The 10,587-nt window shown below is 47.5% G+C and overlaps 1 protein-coding gene across 3 annotated transcripts in view; it reads right to left on the minus strand.

Moving 5' to 3' along the window:
- slc16a4 (solute carrier family 16 member 4) overlaps positions 1–8,465 on the minus strand; it is a 142,991-nt gene extending 134,526 nt beyond the window's left edge. For 2 of the 3 annotated variants that reach the window (XM_080209738.1, XM_080209741.1), the window contains exon 1: positions 8,325–8,465. The gene's annotated coding sequence lies outside the window, so the exon portion shown is untranslated. Of the gene's footprint in view, positions 1–8,197; positions 8,278–8,324 lie in introns of those variants that run through there. The other variant, XM_080209739.1, reaches the window with a different exon arrangement.
- Between the last annotated feature and the right edge of the window lie 2,122 nt (positions 8,466–10,587).

Genomic DNA, 10,587 nt, shown 5'->3' on the forward strand with positions numbered 1-10,587 from the left:
ACTGTTAGAATTTTTAAGTTTCTATGAGATCCCCTCTCACTCTTCTAAACTCCAGTGAATAAAATCGTAACTGACTTAGTCTCTCCTCATGACAGACCTGCCATCCCAGGAATCAGCCTGGTAAACCTTCGCTGTGCTCCCTCTATAGCAAAGACATCCTTCCTCAGATAAGGACGCCAAAACTGCACACAATACTCCAGGTGTAGCCTCAACAATGCCCTGTACAATTGCAGCAAAACATCCCTATCCCTATACTCAAATCCTCTCACTATGAAAGCCAAGATGCCATTTGCCTTCTTTACTGCCTGCTGTACCTGCGCACTTACTTTCAGCAACTGATACATGAGTACGCCAAGGTTTCATTGCATATCCATTTCTCTTAACTTACACTCATTCAAGTAATAATCTGCTTTCCTATTATTGCTACCAAAGTGGATAACCTCACATTTATCCACATTATCCTGCATCTGCCATGCAGATACCCACACACTCAGCCTGTCCAAATCACACTGAAGCATCTCTGCATCCTCCTCACAGCTCACCCTCCATCTGTACAATCTGCAAATTTGGAGATAATACATTCAGTTCCCTTTTCCAAATCATTAATATATAATGTGAACAGTTGAGGTCCTAGCACAGATCCCTGCGAAACCCCACTAGTCACAGAAAAAGACCCATTTATGCCAACTCTTTTCTTCCTATCTGCTAACCAGCATTCTATCCATCTCAGGACACTTGCAATCCCATGTGCTTTAACTTTACCTAGCAGTCTGATATGTGAGACCTTGTCAAAACCTTCTGAAAGTCTAAATATACCACATCCACTGGTTCTCCTGAGTCAACTCCTTGAGTGACTTTGTCTGATTATACCACTGCCTTTCAAATACTGAGTTAAGTAATCTTTAATAATGGGCTCTAGCAACTTCCCAGTACTGATGTTAGGCTCGCTGGTCTATAGTTCCCTGTTTTCTTTCTGTCTCCCCTTTTGAATAGCGAGCTTACATTAGTTACCCTCCGATCTTTAGGAATTATTCCAGGATCCACAGGATTTTGGAAAATAACCACCAATGGATTTACTATTTCCAGGGCCACTTCCTTAAGTACTCTGGGTGAAGATTATCAGGGCTGGAGATTTATCCATCTTCAATCCCACTGATTTCCACCAAACCTTTTCTCTACTAATGCTGATTTCCTTCAGCTCCTCATTAAAACATATTTCTCTCAACACTTCTGGCACATTATTCATGTCTTCCTTTGTGAAGATTGAAGCAAAATACAAATTTAATTCCTCAGCCATTTTTTTATTCCTCCCATTTCTGACTGTAGGGGGTTTACATTTGTTTCTGTCAATTTTTTTCTCTTTACCTATCTACAGAAACTTTTACACTCGTTTTTACATTCTCTGTCATTTTACTTTCATACTCTATTTTCCCTTTCCTTCAATCCCTTGATTCTCCTTTGCTGAATTTTAAACTGCTCCAAATCTTCAGGCCTGTTGCTCGGTCTTGCTAATCTCATAGAATCCCAACAGTGCAGAAGGAGGATATTCAGTTTATCGAGTTTTCACCGACCATACAAACAGTGACCTGAGGTAGAATTGAAACCGGGTCACAGGCGCTGTGAAACAGCAGTGCTAACCACTGTGCCACCATTTCACATTTATATGCTCCTTCCTTCAATCTGATACTATCTCCAATTTCCCTTGTAAATCATAATTTGGCCACAATTCCCTTAGCACTCTTGCACTAATCAGGAATAGCCAGGCCACAAACAATTAGATATCATTAGTCTTTGCAAAGGGGTAGCCAACCGGCTGAATCCCAGAATACTCCATCTCAATAGACTGTAGACTCCAGCAACAAACTGCCCAAAATTAGGACACTGATTAATAAACTCATCAGATGATCAATATACGTTACTTACAATAAAGGGATTTGGTGGAAGAATTAATTCAGTCAGGTGTTTAAGGTAAAGCGGGTTTATGGTAAAGCTCGTCCTCTGTGCTACCAACCTACAAAAAAACTCCCCAACAAAACTGCCTCTATTTATAGCACAATAATTGTCTCAAGTTCAACCAGTAATTCTCTTCATAAGGTCATTGCCACATGCTGATTGGGAGGTACGTTGACAGGTCTTTTTTTTAATTCAAACTTTAAAAAATAATAAAGAAGATTCTCTTGAATGTAAACAGGTTAAAAGATCTGACATTTTCACATCTGTGAATCCTGTAACCCCTTTCCCAAGTACGCATCAGCCATTATTACAATACAAGACATATTCTGGTACATTTAGTAATTTTTGAGAGTGGGTATGTCTTTTTATAAAACCATCTGATAGCTGGTGACTTGTATCAACCCATTGTATTTTGGAGATTTCCCTTCTCTCAAACATTTTTCTTTTCCTGGCAAGGTCTTATCTTAGTATTTTCTCTGTTACATTCTTTGTTAAATGAACATTGTCTCAAAGAGACCAGATGTCAACATAACATAATATTGGGAAATTTTCCCCTAAATCTCTTTGGATAAAATTTCCCACAGATATTGGTAAAGTAAACCTCAGCTCCAGTGTTTCAGCAGCTAATGTGCTTTTAACGACTCTTTATATTTTCTTGGCATCCTCAACTAACAGTCAACACTTTTTATGTATTCCTACCAAGAACATGATAAATCCTACTGTCCCAGAGTGTCTGTCTGTGCGACTAAAGCTGGGAGCTTGAGCACATACCTTTGTGTTATTTGTTCTCAAGATTTCCTAAACTGAAACAGATTTCATTCTGGTAATTAACTCTAAGTATCATCATTTGCATCAGGTCTGCTTTGAGTACCTGGCCAGTTCAATGGCCCAATCAAACTTCTCAGTTTCTTCCTTGGAGGCAGGATTCTATTTTTGTGAGGATATTACCCAAATTATTGGGATACGATTAACACTTTCCAGATAAGACTGTTGATTTAGTGTCACTCCAAACTTGTTCTGCTTAATGTTTAAACCTGAGTATTTTGAGGTCCCTGCAGCCTGACTTCCTACCTCGCATTCCTTCTTTATCTTCTTGATTACCTCTTGCTCAAATTCAACAAAGCATGATGAAAATTCTGGCTAGTTTCTCCTAACGGTACCAGTAGAACATTCCGGGTTCCACCTTTAACTGAACATAACCTGTTTTCAATGAGAAAGACTTCACGGAAAAATACCAGACTCCTGATGCATCATTCAATTTGTAAACACAATTGTTCAGTTTCCTTCTACATCACTAACCTCTTTGGGTGGTTTCAAAAAGTCTCTTTGAAACTTTCCCCCTTGTAAAATGCTGCCTTTATGCCAATCGATTCAGATTCCCAGAAATCTGATGTCAAAACAGCCAAGAAAATCCTCAAACTTACTTTTGCTGCAGTGATTGAGTCCACCCTCACGTCCTGATCTCCTCATTTCTCTTCAAAGTCTCAGGCGACTAATCTTCTACATGCCGTCTGGAAGAACCTTTTCTGTACAGCTCCACTGGGGAGATAAAGCTGGCTCTCTCCTGTCAGGTACTGCTGTCTCTACTCCAAATCCTTCCAACTCTGCCTCCCTTCATTTTTCAGTTTATTAACAGCTACAAAAAAATCTCTTGGTTATGAGGACTTCCACTTTTATTGAGATTGATAGCTTGTTCTTGAGGCTTCAATCTTGTTAAACTATGGCCTGTGCTTACATTCCTGTCCCTTTCTGAGCAACTACAATATGATCCGGTTCCTGTACGAGCAGAATTTCATCCGCAAGTTTGAGATTCTTTTCTGGGATCACGGCCACCTTCTGATTCAGTGTCAGAACGGATACTACGCATTTTGGGTTTCTATACCTTTACATCATTTTGCCAATCCAGCAGGAAGTTTGAGAGTCAGACAGAGTACACTAGCCAGGGAAGCTGCAATACTGCTCCCACATGGACCTTCAGTAAAGCCTTTGACAAGGCACCTCATAGTGAATGGTCTGAAAGGTGAAGTCACATGGCATCAGAGGAGAGCTGGCAAGACGGATACAGAACTGACCACAGAACACAGAGGGTAGCAGGAGAGGGATGATTTTCTGAATGGAAGGCTGTGACTAGTGGTGTTCCACAGGGATCAGTCTGGGGCCTTTATTGTTCATGGTATATGTAAATGATTTGGAGGAAAATATAGCTGGGCTGATTAGTAAGTTTGCAGATGACACAAAGTGGGGGATTTGTGGATTGTGAAGAGGATTGTCAGAGGATACAGCAAGATATAGACCATGTAGAGACTTGGGCAGAGAAATGGCAGATGGAGTTTAATCCAGACAAACATGAAAAAATGCATTTTGGAAGATCCAATGCGTGTGGAAATTATACAGTAACTGTTAGAACCCTTAGGAGTACTGACTGGCAGAGAGATCTGGGCATACAGGTCCACCAATCACTGGAAGTGACAATGCAGGTGGATAAGCTGGTGAAGAAGGCATACGGTATGATTAACTTCATTGCTCAGGGCATTGAATATAAAAATTGGCAGGTCATGCTGCAGCTCTATAGAAGCTTAGTTAGGCCTCATTTGGAATAGTGTGTACAATTCTGGTGGCCACCTTACCAGAAGGACGTGGATGCTTTGGAGAGATTGGATACAGAACAGGTTTATCAGCACATTGCCTGGTTTGGTGGGTATTAGCTATGAGGAAAGGTTGGAGAAACTCAGTTTATTCTGACTGGAATGACAGAAGCTGAGGGGTGACCTGATCGAGGTTTACAAGATTATGAGGGGCATGGACAGAGTGGATACTCAGATGCTTTTTCCTAAGGCAGAAAAGTCAAGTACTAGGGGACATAGGTTTAAGATGCATGGGGAAAAGTTTAGAGGAGATGTGAAAGGCACGTTTTTTTTTTTTACACAGAGGGTGGTGAATGTCTAGAACGTGCTGCCTGGGGAAGTGGAGGGAGCAGTTGTAATAGTGTCATTTAAGGGGTATCTAGATAAACTCATGAATAGAATGGGAATGGAAGGATACAGAACTCCGTAAGAGCAGACAGTTTTAATTTAGGCAGGCAGCATGATTGGCGCAGGCTTGAGGGCTGAAGGGTCTGTTCCTGTGCTGTACTGTTCTTTGATCTTTGTATAGTCCCAATCGAAATGGGATTTACTGTACATTTAAAATACACCTCTCTCCAGAGTCTTACCTTTGCCCTGCAAAAAGTGCATGCAACTAGAACTGTATCAGATCCAAGCAGGTTTAATGTATAACACTGTACCTGTCCTGGGAGTGTTTGATGGGGACAGTATAGAGGGAGCTTTACTCTGTATCTAACCCCGTGCTGTACCTGTCCTGGGAGTGTTTGATGGGGACAGTGTAGAGGGAGCTTTACTCTGTATCTAACCCCATGCTAACCCTGCCCTGGGAATGTTTGATGAGGACAGTGTAGAGGGAGTGTGTGCAGTTTTGGTCGCCGCACTTACGCAAGGATATTTTGGCCTTGGAGGGAGTGCAGAGGAGGTTTACTAGGCTGATGCCGGAGTTGAGGGGGTTGAACTATGAGGAGAGGCTGAATAAACTAGGCTTGTACTCGTTAGAGTTTAGAAGAATGAGGGGCGATCTCATTGAGACATATAAGATGATGAATGGGATGGATAGGATAGAGGTGGAGAGACTCTTCCCGCTCAGAAAGGACATTAGGACTAGGGGGCATAGCCTCAAGATAAAGGGGGGGCGGTTTAGAACTGAGTTGAGGAGGAACTTCTTCACTCAAAGGGTGGTGAATCTCTGGAATTCTCTGCCCGTTGAAGTGGTGGAGGCTGCCTCGCTAAATATTTTTAAGACGCGGGTTGATGGGTTTTTGATAAGCGAGGGGATTAAGGGTTATGGGGAGAGGGCGGGAAAGTGGAACTGAGCCACGACAGATCAGCCATGATCTTATTGAATGGCGGGGCAGGCTCGAGGGGCTAGATGGCCTACTCCTGCTCCTATTTCTTATGTTCTGTATCTAACCCCGTGCTGTACCTGTCCTGAGAGTGTTTTATGGGGACAGTGTAGAGGGAGCTTTACTCTGTATCTAACCCCGTGCTGACCCTGTCCTGGGAGTGTTTGATGGGGACACTGTAGAGGGAGCTTCACTCTGTATCTAACCCCGTGCTGTACCTGTCCTGGGAGTGTTTTATGCTGATGTTGTTACAGTTTCTAACACTCCCATTGGTGTAGACAAAGCTTCAGGAATTCCAATGCACGTTACTAAAAACACTGGAGTGATGAGATTAATAATATTTGAAGAGTGTCACAACTATATCAGGTTTAATACCCATAATTTTAGCTAAAATACTTGTGTATGTTAAAACATTAGGAAAGTATACTGTGAGGTAAAGGATCTTACAGTCCAGAGTACACCAACATTCAGTGTTCCTGAGGCTCCTTACGTTGTTGGTTCTGGTTTGGGAATCTTACCGCACCACCTTCGCTAACACAGACACGGATCATATCAAATTTGTGGCCCTGACCTCTTGCTCACGGAGACGATAATATTGTATTCCTTATCTTTGGGGCTGCTGTGTTTTATTGTATCAGAGACCAGACTGTGGCAATGTTCATCAAAGCTCTCCTCATCCAGTTTGATGCAGTAAACAAGTTCAGCCAGGGCCTTGTTACCGAGCTTCCTGTCCCACTTTCTCACAGGAAAGGGTTAATTCTGACTCAAGGGGTTGAGCTGTTTGAATCTGGGTCAATTATTCCTTCATCAGTAGCCCAGTCCAATGTGACCCAGTCAGTGACACGCCACAGTGGAGAGTAACCACTCCCCAGAGAAGCTCCAAGGGGAAGGGATATCAGATGGCCCATCATGAGGCAGCCAGTGGGTGAGGAAGGGAAGTTAGGAACACAGGAGAGGTGGAGGAGTCCAAGGTGAGTCATATGAAGAAAGAGGTGAGATCAGGAAGGATGCATGATGGAGTCGGGTGAGGGGGAAGAGTCTGGGGAGAAGCAGACACTTGGTGGGCTCTGCATCATGTGGGTATTACTGTCCACAGGAGAACAATGCAACTGGACAACCCCCCTGGCTCAATGGAATCCACAAGCTTTCAGAAACTGTGTTCCTTTGTTAGGTGTGTGTTCTGAACCTTCCACACACCTATCGAAGGAACACTGTTTCTGAAAGCTTATGGGATTACTATCAAATAAACTGGTTGGACTTTAACGTGGTGTTGTGAAACTTCTTACTGTGTTTACCCCAGTCCAACACCAGCATCTCCACACCAACGGAATTCCCACAGTGAAGATTCATCCCTGGATCCGAGGGAATCAGATTTCAAAGCCCAGTTTAGTGATGAATGGTGTTCTTTCTGATTGAACTTCTCTGCAATGGATGTCCCGGGTTAAAACAATGGCAAAACAGGATTGAGCGGCAAAATCAAAGACCTCTTTTAAACTCATTGGCTCCATGAGTGTGAGGAGAACAAAATCTCACCAATAGAACAAAGCATTTCCTTTACAATCACCTCTGATCCACAACAACACCATTCTGATTAGTGGTGAATTATTCTGTATCTAACCCTATGCTGTACCTGTCCTGGGAGTGTTTGATGGGGGAACAGTGTAGAGGGAGCTTTACTCTGTATCTAACCCCATGCTGTACCTGTCCTGGGAGTGTTTGATGGGGGAACAGTGTAGAGGGAGCTTTACTCTGTATCTAACCCCGTGCTGTACCTGTCCTGGGAGTGTTTGATGGGGGACAGTGTAAAGGGAGCTTTACTCTGTATCTATCCCCGTGCTGTACCTGTCCTGGGAGTGTTTGATGGGGGACAGTGTAGAGGGAGCTTTACTCTGTATCTAACCCCATGCTGTACCTGTCCTGGGAGTGTTTGATGGGGGGGACAGTGTAGAGGGAGCTTTACTCTGTATCTAACCCCATGCTGTACCTGTCCTGGGAGTGTTTGATGGGGACAGTGTAGAGGTAGGTTGCTAGCGTAAGGAATTCCCCATTTGGGAAGTAACTATCTCGGAGCGACACAATACCTATTGAGGGGAATGGTGCCGGGTTGTTCCCATACTGTCGCAGTTACTGATCAATTTCCTCGCCCTCCGGCTGGGGATCTCCGGGATTTAAATGTCCAACATGAAGTTGTCTCTCTCCCTGTCCCACAGCGGTGGTCGGTGACAGGTAGGAACCGGGCTGAGAATGAAGAGCTGTGATGAGTTAAAGTGCTCTGTAGGATTGAGCAGAGATTACCTTCACGCTGCTGCTGTTGAATGTTCCTCCGGCTCTGAGAGAGTTCACAGCCGCTCCATGTCCAGCCTGTAGGGGAATGGAGCAGTTTGACTGAGTGCCAGCCTTCCCCATTCAGACAGAGACTTACCGTGCCCGCTGCCAGCACAGCGGCTCAGCTCTAATCCTCCTCAGGCGCTGGGGCTGCCACAAGAGCCGCTTTGTCTGGGGACATGGTCCCGGGCACCATGTGACCGGCTCCGGCTCCGGCCTCAGTCCCGATCCCAGGCTGCCTGTCCCGGGATGCGGCTCCCAGAAACTGGCCCACAGTCAGCGGCACATGGGCTACCCACAGCCCCGCCCCCTGACACACAGCCCCGCCCCAATACACATCTCCCCGCCCCCTGACACATCTCCCCGCCCCAATACACCGCCCCGCCCCTAACACAGCCCCGCCTCTAATACAGCCCCGCCCCTAGCACAATCCCGCCCCTAATACGCATCCCCACCCCTACCCACAGCCCTGCCCATACCCACAGCTTTGACCCCTAACAGAGACCCGCCCCCTAACCACAGCCCCGCCCTCTGACACAAGCCCCGCCCCCTGACACATCGCCCCGCCCCAATACAGCCCCGCCCCCCTAACGCAGCCCCGCCTCTAATATAGCCCCGCCCCTAGAACAGCCCCGCCCCTAACACAGCCCCGCCTCTAATACAGCCCCGCCCCAATACACATCCCCGCCCCTACTCCACAGCCCGGCCCCCTGACAAACAGCCCCGCCCCCAACACGCAGCCCCGCCCCTGACATACAGCCCCGCCCCAACACATCGCCCCGCCCCCTAACACAGCTCCGCCTCTAATACAGCCCCGCCCCTAACACACAGCCCCGCCCCCTAACACAGCCCCGCCTCTAATACAGCCCCGCCCCAGCACAGCCACGCCCCTAATACACATTCCCGCCCCTACCCCACAGCCCCGCCCCCTAGCACAGCCCCGCCCCCTAACAGACCCGCCCCCTAACAGCCCACCCCCTAGCACAGACCCGCCCCCTAACCCACAGCCCCGCCCCCACCGCAGCCCCACCCCTAATACGCAGCCCTGCCCCCACCACTCAACCCCACCCCCTAGTTCACAGCCCCGCCCCCTAGCGCAGACCCACTCCCTAACACACAGCCCCACCCCAACACAGCCCCACCCCCAACACAGCCCCACCCCAGCACAGCCCCGCCCCTAATACACAGCCCTGCCCCAGAACAGCCCCACCTCCAACACATAGCCCCACCCTAATACAGAGCCCCGCTCCCTCGCACAGCCCCACCTTCAACACGCAGTCTCGCCCCCCCCAGCACAGCCCCGCCCCAAATACACAGCCCCGCCCCTAATGTCATCGCCCTGCCCCCAATACACAACCCCACCCCCTAATACACAGCACTGACCCTAATGTCATAACCCCGCCCCTGAATTTACAGCCCCGGGCCAATATCAAAGCCCCGCCTATAACATCATAGCCCCACCTCTCTGATAGCCCCCCCATTACTCACTTCTCAAAATTTCACTGAGTCCGATATCCCTCTCCCTCAGTCCGATATCCCTCTCCCTCAGTCCGATATCCCTCACCCTCAGTCCGATATCCCTCACCCTCAGTCCGATATCCCTCACCCTCAGTCCGATATCCCTCACCCTCAGTCCGATATCCCTCACCCTCAGTCCGATATCCCTCACCCTCAGTCCGATATCTCTCTCCCTCAGTCCGATATCTCTCTCCCTCAGTCCGATTTCCCTGTCCCTCAGTCCGATATCTCTCTCCCTCAGTCCGATATCCCTCACCCTCAGTCCGATATCCCTCACCCTCAGTCCGATATCCCTCTCCCTCAGTCCGATATCTCTCTCCCTCAGTCCGATATCCCTCACCCTCAGTCCGATATCCCTCACCCTCAGTCCGATATCCCTCACCCTCAGTCCGATATCCCTCACCCTCAGTCCGATTTCCCTCTCCCTCAGTCCGATATCCCTCACCCTCAGTCCGATATCCCTCACCCTCAGTCCGATATCTCTCTCCCTCAGTCCGATATCTCTCACCCTCAGTCCGATATCCCTCTCCCTCAGTCCGATATCCCTCACCCTCAGTCCGATTTCCCTCTCCCTCAGTCCGATATCCCTCACCCTCAGTCCGATATCCCTCACCCTCAGTCCGATATCCCTCACCCTCAGTCCGATTTCCCTCTCCCTCAGTCCGATATCCCTCACCCTCAGTCCGATATCCCTCACCCTCAGTCCGATATCTCTCTCCCTCAGTCCGATATCTCTCTCCCTCAGTCCGATATCCCTCACCCTCAGTCCGATTTCCCTCTCCCTCAGTCCGATTTCCCTCTCCCTCAGTCCGATATCCCTCACCCTCAGTCCGATATCCCTC

Source organism: Carcharhinus amblyrhynchos, chromosome 22 (genome assembly GCF_965287045.1).
Source record: "Carcharhinus amblyrhynchos chromosome 22, sCarAmb.v2.hapA, whole genome shotgun sequence".
In the NCBI taxonomy this organism is placed as follows: Eukaryota; Metazoa; Chordata; class Chondrichthyes; order Carcharhiniformes; family Carcharhinidae; genus Carcharhinus; species Carcharhinus amblyrhynchos.